Source organism: Schistocerca nitens, chromosome 3 (genome assembly GCF_023898315.1).
Source record: "Schistocerca nitens isolate TAMUIC-IGC-003100 chromosome 3, iqSchNite1.1, whole genome shotgun sequence".
Lineage (NCBI taxonomy): Eukaryota > Metazoa > Arthropoda > Insecta > Orthoptera > Acrididae > Schistocerca > Schistocerca nitens.
Window position 1 is genome coordinate 883,649,215 of NC_064616.1, and position 23,072 is coordinate 883,672,286.

Here is a 23,072-nt window from a genome sequence, read left to right on the forward strand (position 1 = left end):
TCTCCTTTCAGCTGCAGTTCATTGAACACGTTAGCGTGTCCATTGCAGACACTCGCTCCTTCGAGGAGCGGCGACTGGATGCCTATTCACAGGATGCCTATTCACATGTACAGCCTACGCGGAGAGCTAGGTGATACCAATACGTCAGTGGCAAACAATAGCTGGCACAGGCAACGGTACTATCCTCTTGAATGCGTAGCTGCATATGTGGGTCATGGGCGGAGGGCTCGGCCTTTAGCCGCATTAAACTTTCTGCATGACGCATCGCTGGCTAGACATTGTTGCCACGGCCTATGAATAACAGAAGAACGAACATTTAACCGCCTGGCCACCCTTGCTCATTTTAACGGCTTTCAATCCACCCACCGTCTTCCACTACAGTTCGTCCAGCAAATGATGCCATTCAGCTAAGGAGGCCATCCCAGCCTTCGTCTCTCACACGCAGAGCACCAGGTGCCATACTCTTTTCAATTGTACTACTACGCACAAGAACTACAGAGGTGCTTGCATGTGGTATCTTGGTGGAGTCACAACATACTCGACTTTGCTCTAGTTACCTGGTGTTTCCCTCCCTTACTGATATTTTGTGAGATGTTACTAATTTGTACAAACCATTGTAGTTAGACTAGAAATTCGATGTTGGTTAGATTTCCGGTTGAGTATAAGGCTTTTCTTGGCACTTTGCGTGACTTCTACACATTGAAACGCTTTCTGCATGTAAAAAAGTATGAGCTTCACCATAGTTCACATTCTAGGTCTATGAACCAATAGAATCATCTCTAGTAATGCACTGTGGTAACCAAATTAACCTTTACTTTGCCTATTCTTACATTAAAAAATAATATCGATTTTCAAGCCGGCCGGATGGCCGAGCGGTTCTAGGCGCTACAGTCTAGAACCGCGCGACCGCTACAGTCGCAGGTTCGAATCCTGCCTCGGGCATGGATGTGTGTGATGTCCTTAGGTTAGTTAGGTTTAAGTAGTTCTAAGTTCTAGGAGACTGATGACCTTAGAAGTTAAGTCCGATAGTGCTCAGAGCCATTTGAATAATATCGATTTTCAAGGTCTTTTGGATTTAGATATTGTCTAGAGTAGAATCAGTGAAGGAAGAAAGCAAGCTTAGGATTTAACGACCCTCCGCCGAAGAGTCATTAAAGACACAGTACAAGCTGCGATATTACAAGTTTGAGAAAGGAGATCGGCTGTGTATTTTTCAGAGGGTCCTTTCCGTCAATCGATTCAGCCGATTTAGGGAAATCATGGGAAGTCTAAATCTGGACTGCTGGACATGGATTTGCAACCTGCACCTCTTGAAAGTTGCTCTAGTGGAACCGCTCCATTGGGCGGAGATGATAATAAACACACAAGCTAAAGGAATCATATTCAGTCACGTTAATTTCCCATACTAAAAATGGAAGTACCCCAGCTCTACGGCTTAAACGGAATAAACAGGAATTTAAAATACAAACATGTTCGTTCCGTCATCCGTCAACGTCGTTTAACTATAGAACTCTACAACTACGTTAATCAGTGTTTGAAAGTTAACCAATCTAAAGACTAATGAATCTAAAGTAGCTGAGTACCCTGTAGCAAACAATTATGTCCAGAAACTGCGCAACAGTTATAAATAAGGTACTATTTGACAAAAAGCTAGAGTTTTCCTTGAAACAATGGATTTTAACCACATAGTACTTGCCGACTAATACACTGATAGGAAAAAATCGCAACACAAAGAAGGAGTTATGCGACATAAACGAAAGATGGTAGGCGTGCTTCTACATCTGAAAGATGATGTCTATTCAGATTTCACGCCAGACTCAAAATTGTGGCGCTAATAGTGCCACAAAAACAATGCAAATCAGGTTTGCTTTAAATACACGCTGTAACGGTCGTGAGGGTTAGTTACCTATGATATCGGACGTGGTGAGTTGATGTTTGTCAAGAATGCCTTTCAGGCGACAAAGACGCCATTATCAACAGCTCACTGAATCTGAACGAGATCGTATAAAAGGGCTACAATAAGCTGCATGTTTTTTCTGCTATACTGCAGAAAGACTTGGCAGGGCTCTGGACGGCCACGCGGAGCTACCAAGAGATGATGAGGATGATGATGTTTGGTTTGTGGGGCGCTCAACTGCGCGGTTATCAGCGCCCGAAAAAATCCCGAACCTTTGCTCAGCCCAATCTCGCCACTTTCATGATGATGATGAAATGATGAGGACAACACCAACACCCAGTCATCTCGAGGCAGGTGAAAATCCCTGACCCCGAGACCCAGTGCTCAGACTACCAAGAGGGAAGACTGTCGTGTTCGGTGTATGGATCTGGCGCATCGTTCTGCATCTGCAGCAGCAATTGGTACCGCAATGAACAAAGAACTGTTACAAACCGATTATTTTAAGGACAGCTCAGAGCCAGACGCGCTGTAGCTGAGCTCAAACCACCGCCATTTGCGACTTCAGTGGTGTCAAGCGAGAGCTCATTGGAGGGCAGGGTGGAGATCTTTTGTGTTTTCTGATGAAATCTGGTTTTGCCTCGGTGCCAGTGATGGTTGTGTGTTCGTTAGAAGAAGGTTAGCTGAGGGCTTGCAATTAACCTGTCTACATGCTAGACACACTGACCCCACTCTTGGAGCTATGGCCTGGGGTGCGGTTACGTATGACAGCAGGAGTTCAAAAATCAAATGGTTCTGAGCACTATGGGACTTAACTTCTAAGGTCATCAGTCCCCTAGAACTGAGAACTACTTAAACCGAACTAACCTAAGGACAGCACACACATCCATGCCCGAGGCAGGATTCGAACCTGCGACCGTAGCGCACCATGATTGCAAATCGGAATGTCAGTCTGGTGATGGGTCCGGTTGTGCTGCCATTCAGGAACAGCATTCCAAGAGGGGGGGGGGGGGGAAGGGTTCCAACAGGATAACGAGCACCCATGTACCGCTGTTGTAACACAACACGCTCTACAAAGTGTCGAAGTATTGCCTTGGCCTGTTCGATCACCAGATCTCTCCCCAGTCGAGTACATATGGGACATCATTGGACGACAACTACAGCGTCATTCACAACCAGAATTAACCTTCCCTATATTGACTGATAAAAGTGCAACATACGCGAAACTCTAACCCACAAACTGACATCCGGCGGCTGTAAGACATAATGCATGCACGTTTGCATGGTTTCATTTTGTAGTATACAGAGAAGTTGCAGCATTAGAAAATTGTAGCGAAATGCAGGAAGATCTGCAGCGGATAGGCACTTGGTGCAGGGAGTGGCAACTGTCCCTTAACATAGACAAATGTAATGTATTGCGAATACATAGAAAGAAGGATCCTTTATTGTATGATTATATGATAGCGGAACAAACACTGGTAGCAGTTACTTCTGTAAAATATCTGGGAGTATGCGTGCGGAACGATTTGAAGTGGAATGATCATATAAAATTAATTGTTGGTAAGGCGGGTATCAGGTTGAGATTCATTGGGAGAGTGCTTAGAAAATGTAGTCCATCAACAAAGGAGATGGCTTACAAAACACTCGTTCGACCTATACTTGAGTATTGCTCATCAGTGTGGGATCCGTACCAGATCGGGTTGACGGAGGAGGTAGAGAAGATCCGAAGAAGAGCGGCGCGTTTCGTCACAGGGTTATTTGGTAACCGTGATAGCGTTACGGAGATGTTTAATAAACTCCAGTGGCAGACTCTGCAAGAGAGGCGCTCTGCATCGCGGTGTAGGTTGCTCGCCAGGTTTCGAGAGGGTGCGTTTCTGGATGAGGTATCGAATATATTGCTTCCCCCTACTTATACCTCCCGAGGAGATCACGAATGTAAAATTAGAGAGATTAGAGCGCGCACGGAGGCTTTCAGACAGTCGTTCTTCCCGCGAACCATACACGACTGGAACAGGAAAGGGAGGTAATGACAGTGGCACGTAAAGTGCCCTCCGCCACACACCGTTGGGTGGCTTGCGGAGTATAAATGTAGATGTAGATCCTCGAGATTTCACCGATTATTAATATACCAGCAAATAATTTACGGGTTTGCTGCCGGGTGACGTCGTCGAGCACCGCCGATATTTCGGCAGGAGCACATCCCACACACATATCGGCGGTGGTCGACGACGTCACCCGGCAGCAAACCCGTAAATTACTTGAGCAATTCGCCGGGAAATGTTAAGGTCTCACAATATACCAGAAGTTCACGTTTGCAATGGCTTATGTCACGCTTACATTAACCTGTGATCTTGTAATGTTAATTACATACATACGAGGTGTGGCTAGAAAAAAACCGGACTAGTACTGGTGAAACAATAAAACGAATGCAATAAGGCTGAAAGTCGCGTGGCCTGTCACGTGACTCTCGCTCCGCCTACTGCTCGAGTTTCATCTGCCTCCTGCACTCAGTCTGCCCGTGGCGTCTGTTTTAAGTAGTTGACGTTTTGTCTGTGCGTCGGAAAATGTTGAGTGTGCAGAAAGAACAGCGTGTTAACATCAAATTTTGTTTCAAACTAGGAAAATCTGCAAGTGAAACGTTTGTAATGTTACAACAAGTGTACGGCGATGATTGTTTATCGCGAACACAAGTGTTTGAGTGGTTTAAACGATTTAAAGATGGCCGCGAAGACACCAGTGATGACACTCGCACTGGCAGACCATTGTCAGCAAAAACTGATGCAAACATTGAAAAAATCGGTAAACTTGTTCGACAAGATCGCCGTTTAACAATCAGAGCAGTGTCTGAGTTAACAGGAGTTGACAAGGAAAGTGTCGAACAAGTTTACCGATTTTTTTCAATGTTTGCATCAGAATAAAAGAATATGTTGTGTTTTGTTGTATTTAATATTTTTCTAATATTTTTTGTTTAACTAACAATCATTTGTATATGATTCTTGAGTTTCTCCCGGCGTATTTGATAATCAAAATATCCACGGGTGTGCTGCCGGTCTACAGAGTCCAACGGGCACAATATTTCGGCGATCATACATGTCGCCATCATCAGGTGAACTGACGGACTGAGCTCCTGTGAACGTGCCGGCACGGAGATCCGTACGCTATGGCTGCTCAGAGGGAACTGGGTTCGGTCGCGGCGGCGGCCGATTTAAATACCCTCCGCCCGCGGCGCGCTCCCTCCGCCGTCCGCGCCCCGCGCCACGGTCGCGCGGTGGAACAGATTGCGACGGCGTCTGAGATGACGTCGGTGTGATGGCTCTGTCCGCCGTGGTCGTCACAACTATTCGTTTGCTCGATTTACTCTTGATTAACCCAATCGCTGGTTCCCAAGCTTTGCTAAGATTATAGCCACAGTCACGGTTTATGAGGTCGTCCTTGGTGCGAATTTCGATGGCCTCTCTAAAAACGCTGTCCCAGTATCTCGACGTCTGTACCAGAATCCTCGTGCGGTCATACTCCATAGTGTGAGCCGCCGCCGCGACCGAACCCAGTTCCCTCTGAGCAGCCATAGCGTACGGATCTCCGTGCCGGCACGTTCACAGGAGCTCAGTCCGTCAGTTCACCTGATGATGGAGACATGTATGATCGCCGAAATATTGTGCCCGTGGGACACTGTAGACCGGCAGCACACCCGTGGATATTTTGATTATCATTTGTATATGTTTAAGTGGTACCTTGAAGAACTGTTGCACTGTGTATATATATGTACTGTTAGTTTGTTCAATAAGGATTACTGGAAAAAAAGGAAGAAGACAGAAAATGTTATTTTTTGTTGTATTTAATGTTATTCTAATATTTTTGTTTAACTAACAATCATTTGTATATGTTTAAATGATACCTTGAAGAACTGTTGCATTGTGTGTGTATATACTGATAGTTTGTTCAATAAATATTATTGCACAACAAAGCAGGAGATCTGAGATAAAATCCCGCCATTGGTACAAATTTTTATGCATCGCTTCAGTCTACATGTATACATCATATTGTATATTTAAAAAAAGTTGTCAGCGCGACAGAATGTTAATCCTAAGGGCCCGGGTTCGATTCCAGGCTGGGTCGGAGATTTTTCTCCACCCAGGGACTCGGTGTTGTGTTGTCCTAATCATCATCATTTCATCCCCGTTCTTGCGCAGGTCGCCGAAGTGGTGTCAAATCGAAAGACTTGCACCAGGCGAGCGGTCTACCCGACGGGAGGCCCTACCCACACGACTTTTACATTTTTTTTTTATTTGCTTGAACTGCTGTACAGCATTCCGAGAACGTAGCATCCCTTAGGCACCCTATACGAGACGAGTGGGCAAGACATAACATAGATAGTTCATCTGTCCTAAGAATCGAGAGAATCTACGATGTTTTCCAATTACCAAATGGTTCAAATGGCTCTGAGCACTATGGGACTCAACTGCTGAGGTCATTAGTCCCCTAGAACTTAGAACTAGTTAAACCTAACTAACCTAAGGACATCACAAACATCCATGCCCGAGGCAGGATTCGAACCGGCGACCGTAGCGGTCTTGCGGTTCCAGACTGCAGCGCCTTTAACCGCACGGCCACTTCGGCCGGCCTTTTCCAATTACCGATATTGATACTGGCAAGATATCTGTGTGGGTAGTTCTGAGACTTTCGAGATTCAGTTGACAGTTTATAGGATATTGAAACCTCATCCCAAACAATGGAAGTGCAATTGTGCATGAGTTGGGAGTATTACTTTGCTTTGAAACATTACAGATGTTGTACGTGTGGTCAGCGTAGATTGTCAGGGATGTTTTGTAAGGAGAGTGAGCCGGCGTGTCGCAGAAGTCGAGCGGCCTTAACGCCTGTCTTCGCTAGAGGGAGAAGGCATAGATTTCACAGCGACAGGGGGTTTCACTTCATGGTAGCTCAGCCGAGCAGCACGAAATATTTGTAAATTAATCGCACAATGCTCTCTCGTGAATCATTCTTCCTATTGCTTAAAACCACATCAAAATCCCTACAGTAGTTTCTGGGATTTTTCACAGATTACGAATCGCAAAAAAATATTTTTATGTGATATAATTACAGACTAACGATTTTCGGATTTTTTTTTTTAACTTGAACTGTGAAACCATGCTTCTCGCCAAATATCATGGTTCTAGGTCAACAGGAAGTATCGCACAGGTTTTGATGAGATCACCTGCAAGTATCAAAAAATGGCCGTATCTTTTTATTGCATTGACTTAGAAGCTTAAATTTTTTACACCACCAAGGGATCGCTGATCATAGTACGTGACATAAACTTGGTACCTTTAACCTTCCTGAGAAAAAGTGGTTTTCACAGTCAGACAGACAGACAGACAAACAGACAGAAAGAGAGACAGACGGACAAAAAGTTTCTAACGTCTGAGGTATGGAAACCTAAAACGGCAATTATCACATTATTCACATCTTTGACAGGAACTGTTACAGTCCGCTGTATTTACCGATGAAACAGCGATTAGACAACCATGCTGACTATCTATAAGCGCCTTACTTTGTATATTTCTTTGACTTCCAAACAAACTTTTTCTCGCAGAGGACGTGTTACTTTACTTTTCGAACCACGGCGGGAAGCTAGCGCAAAATAGCAAACGATACAGAAAGAGGGCGAATAGGAAAACAGGGAAGGCATGATCATGACTCAAAAACCAGTGTAAAGGTATTGATGAAAAGGTGGTGAAGGATAACGCAGAACGAGCAAATGGGGAAATCCACTGACATTAACGGTTCTGACAAAAAGCAGAGTGTTAAGGCCCGGCGCCAGGGAACGAGCATCTCAGAAACGCCTTAGCTACGTAGTTGTTTGTCTGCTACTTAAAAACTGGTTCAAATGGCTCTGAGCACTATGGGACTTAACATCGGAGGTCATCAGTCCCCTAGAACTTAGAACTACTTAAACCTAACCAACCTAAGGACATCACGCACATCCATGCCCGAGGCAGGATTCGAACCTACGACCGTAGCAGTCACGCGGTTCCAGACTGAAGCGCCTAGAACCGCTCGGCCACAACGGCCGGCATCTGCTACTTACTGAGCGTCTATGGAAAGTCATTAAATTTATTCGCAGTTGCGAATATGAACAACCATCAGCTGTAGAATACAAATACGACAGTGAAAATTTGTGCCGGACCGCTAGCAGAACCCGGAGTTCCCGCTTATCACGGCCAAAGCCGAACTTTGATATGTCGTCAACCATGTGTGTACAAGCTGCACTCCTAGTCACATGTGTATTCCGGTACACGGGAGACATTTTTAATTGAAAGTCGCTTGCCCAGTGCAGCGGATAAATACCACATTGCAGTGCCTGTGTTATTCAGAATTACCATGGAATTTTCCTTCTGACACGCATGTTTGAGAATGCATTTAATGCATTTCATAAAGATTGTAGTTGTGGGGTCCTGCCCACTCGTCTCGTATAGGGTGACTAAGGGATGCTGCGTTCTCGGAATGCTACACAACAGTTCAAGCAAATAACATTAATAGTTTTGTTTCAATAAAGCAGATTGACGATATTTAACTTTGAAATAACAATGGCGATAGGCGACAAACAACATAAATCCGAGTCCTTTGCTATGTACACTACAAGCCATTAAAATTGCTACACAAAGAAGAAATGCAGATGATAAACGGGTATTCATTGGACAAATATATTATACCAGAACTGACATGTGATTACATTTTCACGCAATTTGGGTGCAAAGATCCTGAGAAATCAGTACCCAGAACAACCACCTCTCGCCGTAATAATGGCCTTGATACGCCTGGCCATTGAGTCAAATAGAGCTTGGATGGCGTGTACCGGTACAGCTGCCCCTGCAGCTTCAACACGATCCCACAGTTCATCAAGAGTAGTGAGTGGCGTATTGTGACGAGCCAGTTGTTCGGCCACCATTGACCAGACGTTTTCCGTTGGTGAGAGAGCTGCAGAATGTGCTGGCTAGTGCAGCAGTCGAACATTTTATGTATCCAGAAAGGCCCGTACAGGACCAGCAACATGCGGTCGTGCATTATCCTGCTTAAATGTAGGGTTTCGGAGGGATCGAATGAAGGGTAGAGCCACGGGTCGTAACACATCTGAAATGTAACGTCCACCGTTCAAAGCGCCGTCAATGCGAACAAGAGGTGACCGAGACGCGTAACCAATGGCACCCCATACCAGCACGCCGGGTGATACGTTAGTATGGTGATGACGAATACACGCTTCCAATGTGCGGATTGGACCATCATGATGCTGTAAACAGAACCTGGATTCATCCGAAAAATCATTCATGCACCGCCGGCCGGTGTGGCCGTGCGGTTCTAGGCGCATCAGTCTGGAACCACGTGACCGCTACGGTCGCAAGTTCGAATCCTGCCTCGGGCATGGATGTGTGTGATGTTCTTAGGTTAGTCAGGTTTAAGTAGTTCTAAGTTCTAGGGTACTGATGACCACAGATGTTAAGTCCCATAGTGCTCAGAGCCATTTTCATTCGTGCACCCAGGTTCGTCGTTGAGTACACCACCGCAGGCGCTCCTGTCTGTGATGCAGCGTCAATGGCAACCGCAGCCATGGTCTCCGAGCTGATAGTCCATGCTGCTGCAAACGTCATCGAACTGTTCGTGCAGATGGTAGTTGTCTTGCAAACGTCCCCCTCTGTTGACTCAGGGATCGAGACGTGGCTGCACGATCCGTTACAGTCATGCGGATGATGCCTGTCATCTCGACTGCTAGTGATACGAGGCCGTTGGGATCCAGCACTGCGTTCCGTATTACCCTCCTGAACCCACCGATTCCATATTCTGCTAACAGTCATTGGATCTCGACCAACGCGAGCAGCAATGTCCCGATACGATAAACTGCAATCGCGATAGGCTACAATCCGACCTTTATCAAAATCGGAACGTGATGGTACGCATTTCTCCTCTTTACACGAGGCATCACAACAACCTTTCACCAGGTAACGCCGGTCAACTGCTGTTGGTGTATGAGAAATCAGTTGGAAACGTTCCTCATGTCAGAAAGTTGGAGGTGTCGCCACCGTCGCCAACCTTGTGTGAATGCTCTGAAAAGCTAATCATTTGCATATCACAGCATCTTCTTCCTGCCGGTTAAATTTCGCGTCTGTAGCACGTTATCTTCGTGGTGTAGCAATTTTACTGGCCAGTAGTGTACAACATATTATGAAAGTTTGTCATGCAGTTTGTGGATCACTGCTAACTGCAATCGTAGCACTCTCTGCTAGACCGTGCTAATACTCTGCGAATACTGTCCACTAACGTCCGGCCGAGGCTGGCAGGAGCGGCGCTTATATTCACTTCGGCTGGATGCCGCTCCTATCGTGGTGACGTCCTGGTCAGCGCGCTATTGGCCGACGTCGTTTCACCGGCTTCTCTGATCTTGTGTTCCTCATCTGCATTTTGGCGCTTGTGGTTACGCCAGAACAGTAGTCACCACAGTTCCTGTTCCTTCGGACATGCATGCAGACACTGCAATATTGTCTATCGAAAGTGGTTGAAGGATGGTGGTCCCACAAGTAAGCGGCAACGTGCTAGACGGCCACGTCTAATCACTAGAGCTAATCCAACCAAATGGTGAACAAAAACGGCTCAATGTGGGAAGTTTCGGGGTAATATGCTTCTACTTTTTTTTGTTTTTTGTTTTTTTTTAAGTTTTTTGGTGGTGCACACGAATCTGAAGTTTTCCAGCAAACATTTTTCTCACAAATATGCGAAATCATGAAACAATCATTTAAATAATATTTTAGTGGTTTTCTGCTTATAACTTGTAAAGGAAGCTGTTTAAGCAAGAAGTGATCTGGTAATAAAGTAAAGAGCACAAAATTACCTACAATTTATGATTGTAACATTTTTTGTACGCCGTATGGTTTCCACGCAAAAGAGCGAAATATCGGGAAATTAGATCCTTGGAAAATAGAAAAAAATGCAATTTTAACTCCAAGATAATTATTTTTTATTTTTTTTTTTTTTTGCAGTTCGCAGCCTTTTAACATGTTTACCTGGCAGACTATGGAAGAAGCACTTCTTTGTCTCCTTTGTGACTTGAAACTCAATTGCGCTCCCTTTCTGTCTCTCCCCCTACTTGTGGCGCGCCCTGCTCCCCCCTTCTTCGCTGCCACTCATCGGTTACCTGGCAAACCGAAGAAGCCCTTCTTTTGGTCCTTTGTGATTTCGAACTCCACCTTTACTAAATCACAGGGGGAGGGGGTCTTTATGCCTATCCTTATTTCCCCAGTTCGTTTAGGTTCACTGTCGCAGTCGTGTCATTTTCCTCTCTCTGCAACGGCGTGTATTTAATTTCGTTTCTGTGTGTTTTCATTGGAACACAACGCAACAACTCGGTCGTGATGTCCAGTGATAAGTGTTTTACTTACAAAGTTGGTTTGAGTAAGGGTGTGGCGAAGGTGGTCAAGGAAAAAGGAATAGAAACATTACGTAGCGCTAGTAAAAAAATAAATGATAAGAAAGTACCTGTTTCGGCAGGTGAAACACCTCTTAGCGTACATGTTTCATCTCATAATAGTTACATAAATGAAATACTGACAGCTTCTCTCCTGAAGAAAGCTGCTGAACCAAATATCTTCAGGAAAAGTAATATAACCACTGAGTATTTTTATTTCAAAACACATTGTTTTGTTTGTGTGGAACAGGTATTTCTGGAGATTACGCAAGCTCCCAACGACGACTACCTCCTCATACAAGTAATTTGGTACATCAGATGACGAAGACAGAGATGAAAGATATAGTTTCGAAACAGGCTCAACTACTTGGAGATGATTTCGGTGCAGCAGTTATCAACAGTATCCAGCCGATAACAGGCATAGTGGTGCTAAATGTTGAAAAAAAACTCTACGTTAGCGGGCCCAATGAAAAAAATGTTTCGCGCTCACGCTGACGAGATTGAGAGGGCTATGAATGACATTTTCGCTTTTCTGGAAAGCACTGACGAGGGAAGTCAGTTTTTATTCGACCAGCTAATGCATCTGATAGAGGACAACTACATTCCTCAAAGAAAAACTGTAATACAACATTTGTTGGAGAGGTGTGGGGAAGATGTTATCTTATCAAAGTTGAGACACATTACAACCTTATATTTCAGAAATGCTGGCAATAAGATTTTGATAGATGCGTGGTACGTTGAAGAACGTCTTCGATTAGTTGAGACAGTAGCTGGTGTAAATTTTGAAGAGTTACGATCAGTACCCTATACCAAGGCTGACTATCCTCCTTCAGATTCTATCTTGGACGAAAGCGAAGCCTTGTTCCAGAGGTTCTCAAAGTATTCTTAGAAAGACTGATACTCAAGAAGAAGAAAGGGAACACTGACAAGTGGAAAAAATAGTTTTAGCCATTTCACATAATGTCGTTAGCCCTGAATGCCAACTTCTCTCCTTTCCCCCTTACAAATTAGGCCATCATTTTTTTTTCTTATAGAAGGTGTAGGTCACTGCCTGGTTTTGTGTCATCCAAAGGATTTTGCACCTCTTATTCCGAAGCTATTCGTCTTAAAGTGTCAGCAGTCATGAGACCGTCACTACAAATAGACCCGACAGCTTTCCTTCAATTTGTTCATGACAACGTAGATTTTAACACTCATAAACTGGATGGATATAATACCTTCCATGCAATGAGGGAAATACAGTTGATAACACCTAAAGATGCTATTGCCAACGGCCTAGCCGCAGTGGTAACACCGGTTCCCGTCAGATCACCGAAGTAAAGGGCTGTCGACCTGGGTTAGCACTTGGATGGGTGACCATCCGGTCTGTCGAGCGCTGTTGGCAAGCTGGGTGCACTCAGCCCTTGTGAGGCAAACTGAGGAGCTACTTGACTGGGAAGTAGCGGCTCCGGCCTCGTAAACTAACATACGGCCGGGAGAGCGGTGTGCTGACCACATGCCAAATTGTTCAAATGGCTCTGAGCACTATGCGACTTAACTTCTGAGGTCATCAGTCACCTAGAACTTAGAACTAATTAAACCTAACTAACCTAAGGACATCACACACATCCATGCCCGAGGCAGGATTCGAACCTGTGACCGTAGCGGTCGCTCGGCTCCAGACTGTAGCGCCTAGAACCGCACGGCCACTCCGGCTGGCCTGACCACATGCCCCTCCATATCCGCGTCCCGTGACGCCTGTGGGCTGAGAATGACACGGCGGCCGGTCGTTACCGTTGGGCCTGTTCGGACGAAAAAAAAGATGCTATTGCTCCAGATCAAAGAGCTGTCCTAGTAAAGAAAACAATACCTGCTCAACTAGTTGGTGAGATGCGAACTGTTTCCTTAAAACATTTTGAGAAAGCAAGTTCTCTTGGCTTAATCACGATCAACACTGAGGATCTCAAACAACTGCTTGTGTCACCTGATACCATCACACCCTCTTTGGTAGACCTGATTTCGCTTTATGGCAAGGGTAAATATGTGCTCGAAATACCAACATCGAGTGCTTTCATGGAGCAAATCGTAAGTGGTCTTCCCTTTGAGACGAACTATGTTGCTTTTCTGCCATTTATTAATGCTCCACCATCTAGTCAAACTACAGTACATACATCGTTACTCACTTCCATAGAACAGAGCAAATAGATGAATCAACAAGCAACTGATAACAGCTTCTCTACGTAAAGGCACGGGTTATAGTAGCTTCCCAACAGGGAGAGCCCGATTTTAATTATGTCATCATTAGTGTACACTTGTTAAGCTATTCATTGAAGCCGAAAGAGCAGGCAGGTGGAACCTCCATCTCCAAGTTATCTCCCAAATGCTCCCGTACTTCTATGATATCGGACATTTTTTTGTATGCAAGATGTTGCCACTTCTACCTGTAAGTCACCCACAGCTTGAAAGATAAAATGAGCGCTCAGGAATACGAAATGTTCACGAATGGCGGGTTCACAGTACGAAGGACAAACAGATTCTGGTGTGGAACGTGGACCGACATGACCATTGACCAGTCCCTAATTAGGATAATGAAAAATGCTGGGGGGCTTACTCATGGTAGTGGGGTTAATGCTGGTGGACTAATGGAATGACTTCCCTCCAAAATATTTGTGAGGAAATGCATAAGATGTGTGGAGTAACATTCACTAGTTCAGAACAACGCGTGGTTGTGTGAGAATCGAGGACTGAAAGGGCTACAAGTGATTCAAAAAAAATAAAAAAAAATAAAAATTGGTGGTCTGATTTACGCAACACTATTCTCTTCCTGATCTCACAGGCATCTTATCACTTACTATTGGTGTTTTAGAACACAATACCATTAACTGTCGCGTGTCCAGGGAGGTTGGGCTTCTTGCAATTGATAGAATTGTAGGTAATGATCCTAAAACTGTTAAATTCTGCTGGAAAGAAAGAGTTTTCCCACTTGTTAAACGATGCACAATGCAGTCAAAATAGTTGATGAAAGCAGCATCATCAATTCTACGACTATTTTTTTAAGGAATTACAATTGCTAAACAATCTGATGAACTTGAAAAATTCTTAAAATGCACACTATGCCGTCATCCGTTGTCTCTTTTTAACGCCTATTGTATGCAGAAAGAAACCAAATCTGCTTTCTACAATGCATTCATACTAACTGAACAAACAAATCTCCAAGTGTGTGTGTGTGTGTGTGTGTGTGTGTGTGTGTGTGTGTGTGTCATAGATGGAGGATACTTTCTACATAGATCAGGGGTCTACCATTTTCATCAATTTGTGAAAGCTATGCATCATTTATTGAGTCCAAATAAAAGGACAGTCCTGTAGTCGTCTTCGATGGTTACCCTCAAGAATGTACTAAATATGCTGAGCGAGCAGACAAGAGGATCACACAAACAGAAGTCAGGTAATGTCATGTTCGACGAAACAATGATCCCGACAATGCACAAAGCAGGCAAAAGAGGATGTGGATACACTTATTGTAGCCACAGAAATGTATCTCTGTAATTATTGTGGATGAAGATGTAGATTTGCTTGTGATTCTGATCGGTCATTGTGGAAGCGAACCTTCAAATGCGTACTTTCTGAAGCCGGTCAAAGGGACAATTTCACAACACACTTTTGCGTAGATACCATACGACGTACAATATATATATATATATATATATATATATATATATATATATATATATATATATATATACCGACATAAATTGTTGGTAATCTTCTCATTTTTTACTACCGGATCACTTATTGCGTAAAAAGCTTGTTTTGATAGTTATAGGCTGGCAACCGCTAAAAACGTTATTTTTTGTGTTTTTGTTGATTTATGAACATCAAAAAACATAAAATACACCACTAAAACAATTACGTCATAACTTTCCACTTCAAACTACCATTTGACTGGTCTAATGTTGGAGGTCAGAGGCTTGTCCTCTCTGACAGCGATCTGTGGCAGATCTGACGACGCTGGTGCAGATAAAAATGTTTCGGAGTACACGTTTGAGCGCACATTGTTAAACATGGGGCCTCGCAGCTGACGACCTGTACGTATACCCATGTTGACCCAACGACATCGTCAATTACGATTGTAGAGGGAATGGGATAATCGAAATTGAACCGAGAACCAATGAATACATGTCACCAGGTAGGATGAATGACGTTTCTTGTTGCACTAGAAAGTTAAGGAGGCTGAAAGATCATAAAGGAACTGATAATATATCTGTTGCGTTACATAAATCACTTTTCCAAAAATGTAAACGCACGTTATTTCAGATGATGCACAAAGCGTTCATGAAGGGAGCAATACCCTGAGGTTTGAAGCAAATATGCATGACTGGAGACCAACACTTGAAAGAAGTCGTACAGCATAGGACACTCAGAATCGTATCATATAATTCAAAAACATTAACGAAGGTTATCTATCGTGTGATTCAAAAGAAAAAAGAGGAACTATTTCGAAGGGGACAAAACGTTAAGTTTTATGAAGAATAATTCCGTAGCCCTACAAAGATACAAAGACCTGATTACTTCATAGGTGAGAAAGGTCAACGGGCAAGGAAGGATGTGGAAAAGGAGTTAGCTAGGGATGTTGCTTATCCACTCTATTATCTGGTTTCTGCATGCAAATGTAGTGAACGAATTCTCAGTACTCAGTACCAGTGGTACAACAGTTCATGGGAATGATTTATAACCTTCCGTTTTGCAGAAGACATCAGGACGAAACGGACTAGCTACGGAAGGCACGTTCTAACAGAAAAGCGCGTAGATAAATAGGAGCAAAACAAAAATTTAAGTTGCTTAAGAAGTGGACAACGAAGTTCAACGGTGTATCTTGACTGCGGAAAACTGTCAGTTGAAACTAAGTTCGAAAGAAAACCAGGCAACCCCCCCCCCCCTTCCCGCCCCGCCACACACACACAACGCTATTGACAGCAAAACAAGGATACTATGTATACTAGGAACCGATTCTAAAGGACGTAAATTATTACAGTCATGTATTGATCGCGCAGTCAACCATGTTTTATAGTTCTCAAGGTGTTACCATGTGGAGATTATGCTTGTATGGGTCAGAGACTTGGACGTTGAGGAAGGTGGAAAAGAAAATACTCCTGAAATGTGGCGCATAAATAAAAATTTAAATATATAGCGGGCAGACAGTTTCTCAGTCGAAGAAGTATTACGAAGAACAGTAGAGACAAGGAGTTTACCCAAAACAATTACCGTCAGGGCAAACAGCACGGTTAAGCACGTACTTCGCGATTTCTGTGTGATGAGAGTGCCTATAACCCTCTGGTTGGAAAGGAGGAAAAGAATAAGAAGCAGAAAAAAATGTATTTGTACATTTACGAAAAATCTTCGAAAATATAATCTATCTACATCTACGTGTACGTGATTACTCTGCTATTCACAATAAAGTACCTGGCAGAGGGTTCAATGAACCCCTCTCGAACTGCGTGCAGGAAAAACGAGCACTCAAATTTTTCTGTTCGAGACCTGATTTCTCTTATTTTACCGTGATGATCGTTTCTCCCAATGTAGGTGCCAACACAATGTTTTCGCAATCGGAGGAGAAAACTGGTGATTGAAAATTCATGAGAATATCCCGCTGCAACGAAAAACACCTTTGTTTTAATGATTGACACTCCAATTCACGTATCGTGTCTGTGGCACAATCTCCCCTATTTCGCGATAATACAAAACAAGCTACCCTTCTTTGAACTTTTTCGATGTCACTTAAAACATCCACTGATGCGGATCCCATACCGCACAGCAATATTCCAGAATAGGGCGGACAAGTGTGGTGTAAGTAGTTTCTTTAGTAGACCTGTTGCACCTTCTAGGTGTTCTGCCAATGAATCGCAGTCTTTGGTTTGTTCTACCCACAACATTACCTATGTGATCGTTCCAATTTGGGTTATTTGTAATTGTAATTCCTAAGTACTTAGTTGGATTTACAGCCTTCAGGTTTGTGTGACTTATCGCGTAATCGAAATTTAGCGTATTTCTTTTTGTACTCGTGTGGATAACTTCACACTTTTCTTTATTCAGGGTCAATTGACACTTTTCGCACCATACAGATATCTTATTTAAATCATTTTTGAATTCGTTTTGGTCATCTGATAACTTTACAAGACGGTAAATGACGGCATAATCTGCAAACAATCTAATAGCGCTAATCAGATTGTCTCCTATGTCGTTAATATAGATCAGGAACAATAGAGGGGAACGCCGGATATTACTTCTGTTTTACTCGATGAATTTCCGTCTATTACTACGAACTGTGATCTTTCTGACAGGAAATCACGAATCCAGTTGCACAACTGAGGCGATATTCCATAGGCACACAGTTTTGTTAGAAGACGCTTGTGAGGAACAGTGTCGAAAGCCTTCTGGAAACCTAAAAACCGCGCCCGGGTTCCCGGGTTCGATTCCCGGCGGGGTCAGGGATTTTCTCTGCCTCGTGATGACTGGGTGTTGTGTGCTGTCCTTAGGTTAGTTAGGTTTAAGTAGTTCTAAGTTCTAGGGGACTGATGACCATAGATGTTAAGTCCCATAGTGCTCAGAGCCATTTAAACCAAACCTAAAAATATGGAATCAATTTGACATGCTCTGTCAATAGCACCCATTACTTCATAAGTATAAAGAGCAAGTTATGTTTCACAAGAACGATGTTTTCTGAATCCGTGCTGACTATGTGTCATAAATCGTTTTCTTTCATAATGTTCGAACACAGTATATGTCCCAGGACCCTACTGCAAATTGACTTTAGTGATATGGGCCTGTAATTCAGCGGATTACTCCTATTTCCCTTTTTGGGTATTGGTGTGACTTGAGCAATTTTGTTTTGGTTCTGAAGACTGCCTTTGGAACATTCATTGAACTAAAGTGAACAATATGCATGTGGAAACTTCGAATACTTTCGCAAACAATGAGTTTTAGCTCTGTGGGTTAGTTCGTGTCGAATTTTCGTCTACATAAAGTTAGAGTAAGCACCTGTTAGTATAGCTTACTGCGTAATCCGGCAGACAGGGAAATAGGACATACCCCGATGATGCATGCGCTGCGGATTAATCACCGTTGCCCTGTTTCCCTGGTTATTTCGCGTACAGTTTCTTAAGGGAATTCTAGGGGAATACAAAAAAAGTACACCTAGATACCTTCCTTTTAAAATCTGACGTATATGTGAGACTCGAGAAATAATTGGACACTTAAAATATCCACTGATGAGACCTTGGTATTTTCTCCAATGTTTACGACACGTCTCAAACTTTAATCAATAAAAGTCTCTAGGAAATTACGTGTATTCACTAAAAAATACTTTTCTTGGCATTCAGTAATTTTGCTTCCACATAAACATATGCACGCATACGAAGGCACACATACACACACACACACACACACACACACACACACACACACACAAACACACACACAATTCATGCTCTTCTCATGTAATGATTATGATCTGAACTGTAATTCAACACCGCTAGAACGTAAGTGTTCCTTCAGAGTAACCGGAAACTTATGGTTAATAACAACACGTGAGATACGTTCAGTAATTTTTTTATATCGATAAATCAAGAAATGTGATAATACACATTATTTTCTCGAGATCGCTACTGTAGACTCATCAACGCTACTAAAAATTTCGACAGTAGTGGAACACAATCTCCTAAAAGTGTTCACTTCATTTATCAAGTTACTTTCGTACTATGTTTAGAAAGAACATGTTTAATGCTACTGTAACCAACGTGCTTACCTGCCCGTCAGCTCGCCTGCGTCCTACTGGTAGCAGGCAAGCGCCACAGCTCCGCAGGGACGCAGATGTAGTCTTATTGCAGCTGTGCATTCGCGGCTATTGGCCCAGCCTTAGAAGTTACCCCGTCATTGGTCCCTGATGAACAATAGCGGAGGAGCCAGGTTCATCCACCTGCCGCTGCGTTAGCGAGCGGAACAAGAAACTGTGACCTTTGCACAGGGAGGCGTCACACGCTGCGCAACTATTTGCTGTTAGCTCCCTTCACCAGAACTGAGTTGGCTTTTCCTAAGATCGCGACCAACAAAATACGGATTGCGTTCTAAATAGCACGTCTGACGTATTAACCAGACATCCTCACAACTTGCAGGAAATAAGTGCCGTTACGCAATTCTGATATCACAGGTCTACAAATTTATACTTCGGAAAATTTTTAAAATCATTTTAGGTGGTCCTAATGTTTTTTAGTATGCTAAGTTCGGAAATGCCAAGGCTTTCTCTATACTACGTAAGGTTTTCCACAAAGAATTAATGAAGATTCAGAAAATTCGTTGTAATCGATATCGGTCTTACTAGTCTGCGAATGTTTATTTCACATAAAACTTGAAACGCCAGACCTACCTACAGTAATCGCTCCTGAATATCTGATGATGAATGCATTCTGAAATGCGTCGTATGAGCGATAAAGTCATTCCTTTCCTGATGTCTGACGTTTATGATCGCGACCCAGTCAGCCTGTGTGCAGAACTACTGACTGTTTTAATTTCAAGTTTGACGCCGGTTAACAAATGACAAAATAAATAAGTTTTCCGTGTGATATCATTATAAATTAACAATTTTCGGGTTTTTTCCCCTTTACGTGTACTGCGAACTCTTTGTTTCTCGTCAGATTTCGTGATTATAGGTCAACGGGAAGTACCCAATAGAGTTTGTTGAGTGAGTTTTCGAGTATCAAAACATATGATACAAGCGGCAGTATCTTTTGACTGCATTAACTTAGAAGCTTAAAATTTCTACACGGCCAAGGATCTATTGACCTTAGTGTGTAACATAAATTTGAATCTGATACGCCAACCGATTCAAGAGAAAAGGCGATCTTGAGAGATGGACATACAAACAGACAGGCTGATGAAAAATGACAATATTTTTTCGTTTTATATAATTATAAATCAACAATTTATGGATTTTTTTCTTTATTTGTACTGTGAAACGTTACTTTGAGTCAAATGTTATGGATCTTGTTCAACGGGAAGTGCCCTATAAGTTGTGATGAGTGGCCTGGAGAACAGAATTCCAGGGTATAAGAAAACACAGCAGAGGAAAGTAATACAGTACTAACATGATTATAGCAGATGTTGAAAGAGACCACCATTCATCTCTTGGCACTTCTGCGCCCTGGTCAGCAAGTTGCTGGACTGCTGGAGTTGCTCTAATCTCATTCGAAATGTTCTGCTGCAATTATTGAAGATTGTTAGGTCTGTTGCGATACACCTTAGACTCCAGGGCTCCCCACAGAAAGTCCTCGCACACGAGAGATCAGGTGACCCGCTAACAACTCTGTCATTCGTGAAGATTGTGTAAATGTGCTGCAAGATCCGGCCGACTGTAAGGGCAGTTGCTCCATCCTGTTGGGAGTAACTGTAGGTCTTTTCCTCCTCCGTTAATGCTACCACAAATCGTATCCACTCGTCCGGGACACTTTTATTTGCCCCATACTGTACTTCATCTCTAATGACCTTTTTGTTGTACGGGTCATTAAACCCTAGCCTTTCTTCTTTTTTCTTCCGTGTTTAACAGGACATGAAACACGATAGTCTAAGGTTATAGCGTACGCTACTGTGGTGGCACACGATCCGGGTGAGACCAGTTCGAATCTGATTGGCGGAGGAAACTTTAATGACAAGTATTTGACCTGTGGGGCTAGGTGAAGTGTTACCGAAATTAAAGTTTTTCGCTGTTGGCCAGGATTATATCCCATGTCGAGAACGTGTGACGCTTTTGACGAACCCCATACAGAAGTCTTATTTCTGTTGGGAGAAGTACGAGGGTAAGTCATAGAGTTTCAATTATCACCTCGAACAAATCAAGTTACTAATTAATTGTTTGCTTGTATTCGGCCCTCCAGAATTCTACCACTCTCCAAACCTCTGGAAGTCATTCACTTCGTTTTACTTACGGCACTTGCTTATCCTCAAACACCATCAATCACCGACCAACTTATTAAATTGTTTAAATGTGTGTGAAATCTTATGGGACTTAACTGCTAAGGTCATCAGTCCCTAAGCTTACACACTACTTAACCTAAATTATCCTAAGGACAAACACACACACCCATGACCGAGGGAAGACTCGAACTTCCGCCGGGATCAGCCGCACAGTCCATGAACGCTGCGCCTCAGACCGCTCGGCTAATCCCGCGCGGCAACTTACTAAATTGTTATCCATCCTCGACAACCGTGAACACTTAGGAATTCTGGAGACTTAATACAAATCGTTCCCCATATAATTTACGGTACGGGTGTTATACTCCACCTACACAAATACTCGCCCCCTTCAAATTTACGTTACCACCACTCTTCCTTTTCTAATAACCTGCTCTCTCCCATTAAATTTACAACGTAGGTACAGCAACTCACCTAAACAAACACTCCCACTTTCAACTATAGACAAATGGTTCAAATGGCTCTGAGCACTATGGGAGGTCATCAGTCCCCTAGACTTAGAACTACTTAAACCTAACTAACCTAAGGACATCACACACATCCATGCCCGAGGCAGGATTCGAACCTGCGACCGTAGCAGCAGCGCGGTTCCGGACTGAAGCGCCTAGAACCGCTCGGCTACAGCGGCCGGCAGCTATAGACACTGAGGTTACAAGAGTCATGGGATACATCCTAATATCGTGTTGGACCTTCTTTCACCCAGTGTAGTACAGCAGCTCGACCTGTCATAGACTACACAAGTAGTTGAAAGTATCCTGCGGAGATGCTGAGCCATGCTGCTCTATAGCCGTCTATAATTGCGATAATGTTGCCGATGCAGGATTTTGTGTATGAACTGACCTCTCGATTGTGTCCCATAAATGTTCAATGGGATTCATGTCGACGATTTAGGTGGCCAGATCATTCGTCCGAATTGTCCAGAATGTTCTTCATACCAATGGCGAACAATTGTGGCCTAGTGACATGACGCACCTGTATAAGTTCTTTTTGCTGTCCCACGACATTTGTCACCTCAGTGTATCTACACCGTTCATTCTCTTCTAATACCCCCACCCACCACATGTAAATGTTCCGTACATCCATACTGGCTCCTCTGGATCTTAAGTAACCCTCCTACTCCTTATGCTTATGTTGTAAAACATCAACAAAGCCACCTCTTTAACTTTAAAATCAAACTCAGAGTCATGAGATTTTTATGTACAGAACTGCACACTCCCGAATCATTTTCAAATTTCGATATTGAATCCTTTTATGTTTCTAATCTCTCGAGCTAAAAACTTGTACTGATAACTGCTTTCACTCCCCCCCCCCCCCCCCCAATCACCCCCTTTCCCCTTCTCCTAACGGCAATAAGGGGATCGTACTGATTATATTTTATATTCTTTTTTCTGGCGACGTATGTGATGAGATATTTTTCTTTCTGGTTTAATTTTTTATGTGCTTTAATCCTGTATCATAAATTACAAAATGGTGAAGGAGGTAGTGTGCCAAGAACCAGAGAAGTCCCTTTTAACACTTTACAACACCCAACTGCAGTCTCTAGCTCGGTGCCGTTCGAAAATAGCCAGTAACGCGATTTTACCCAGATGAGTCAAAATATTATGACCACCTGTTTAATAGCTTGTTTGTCCGTCTTTGGAACGAAATACATCACTCATTTTGCGTATCACGGATCCGACAGTTCGTTGGTAGGTTTGTGGATGGGTCAAATGGCTCTGAGCACTATGG

The 23,072-nt window shown here is 43.3% G+C and overlaps 1 protein-coding gene across 1 annotated transcript in view; it reads right to left on the bottom strand.

The window, feature by feature from the left end:
- The window catches only part of LOC126249803 (uncharacterized), a 619,524-nt gene extending 600,287 nt beyond the window's left edge, over positions 1-19,237 (bottom strand). The window contains exon 1 of the mRNA XM_049951497.1: positions 19,126-19,237. The gene's annotated coding sequence lies outside the window, so the exon portion shown is untranslated. The remainder of the gene's footprint in view (positions 1-19,125) is intronic.
- Between the last annotated feature and the right edge of the window lie 3,835 nt (positions 19,238-23,072).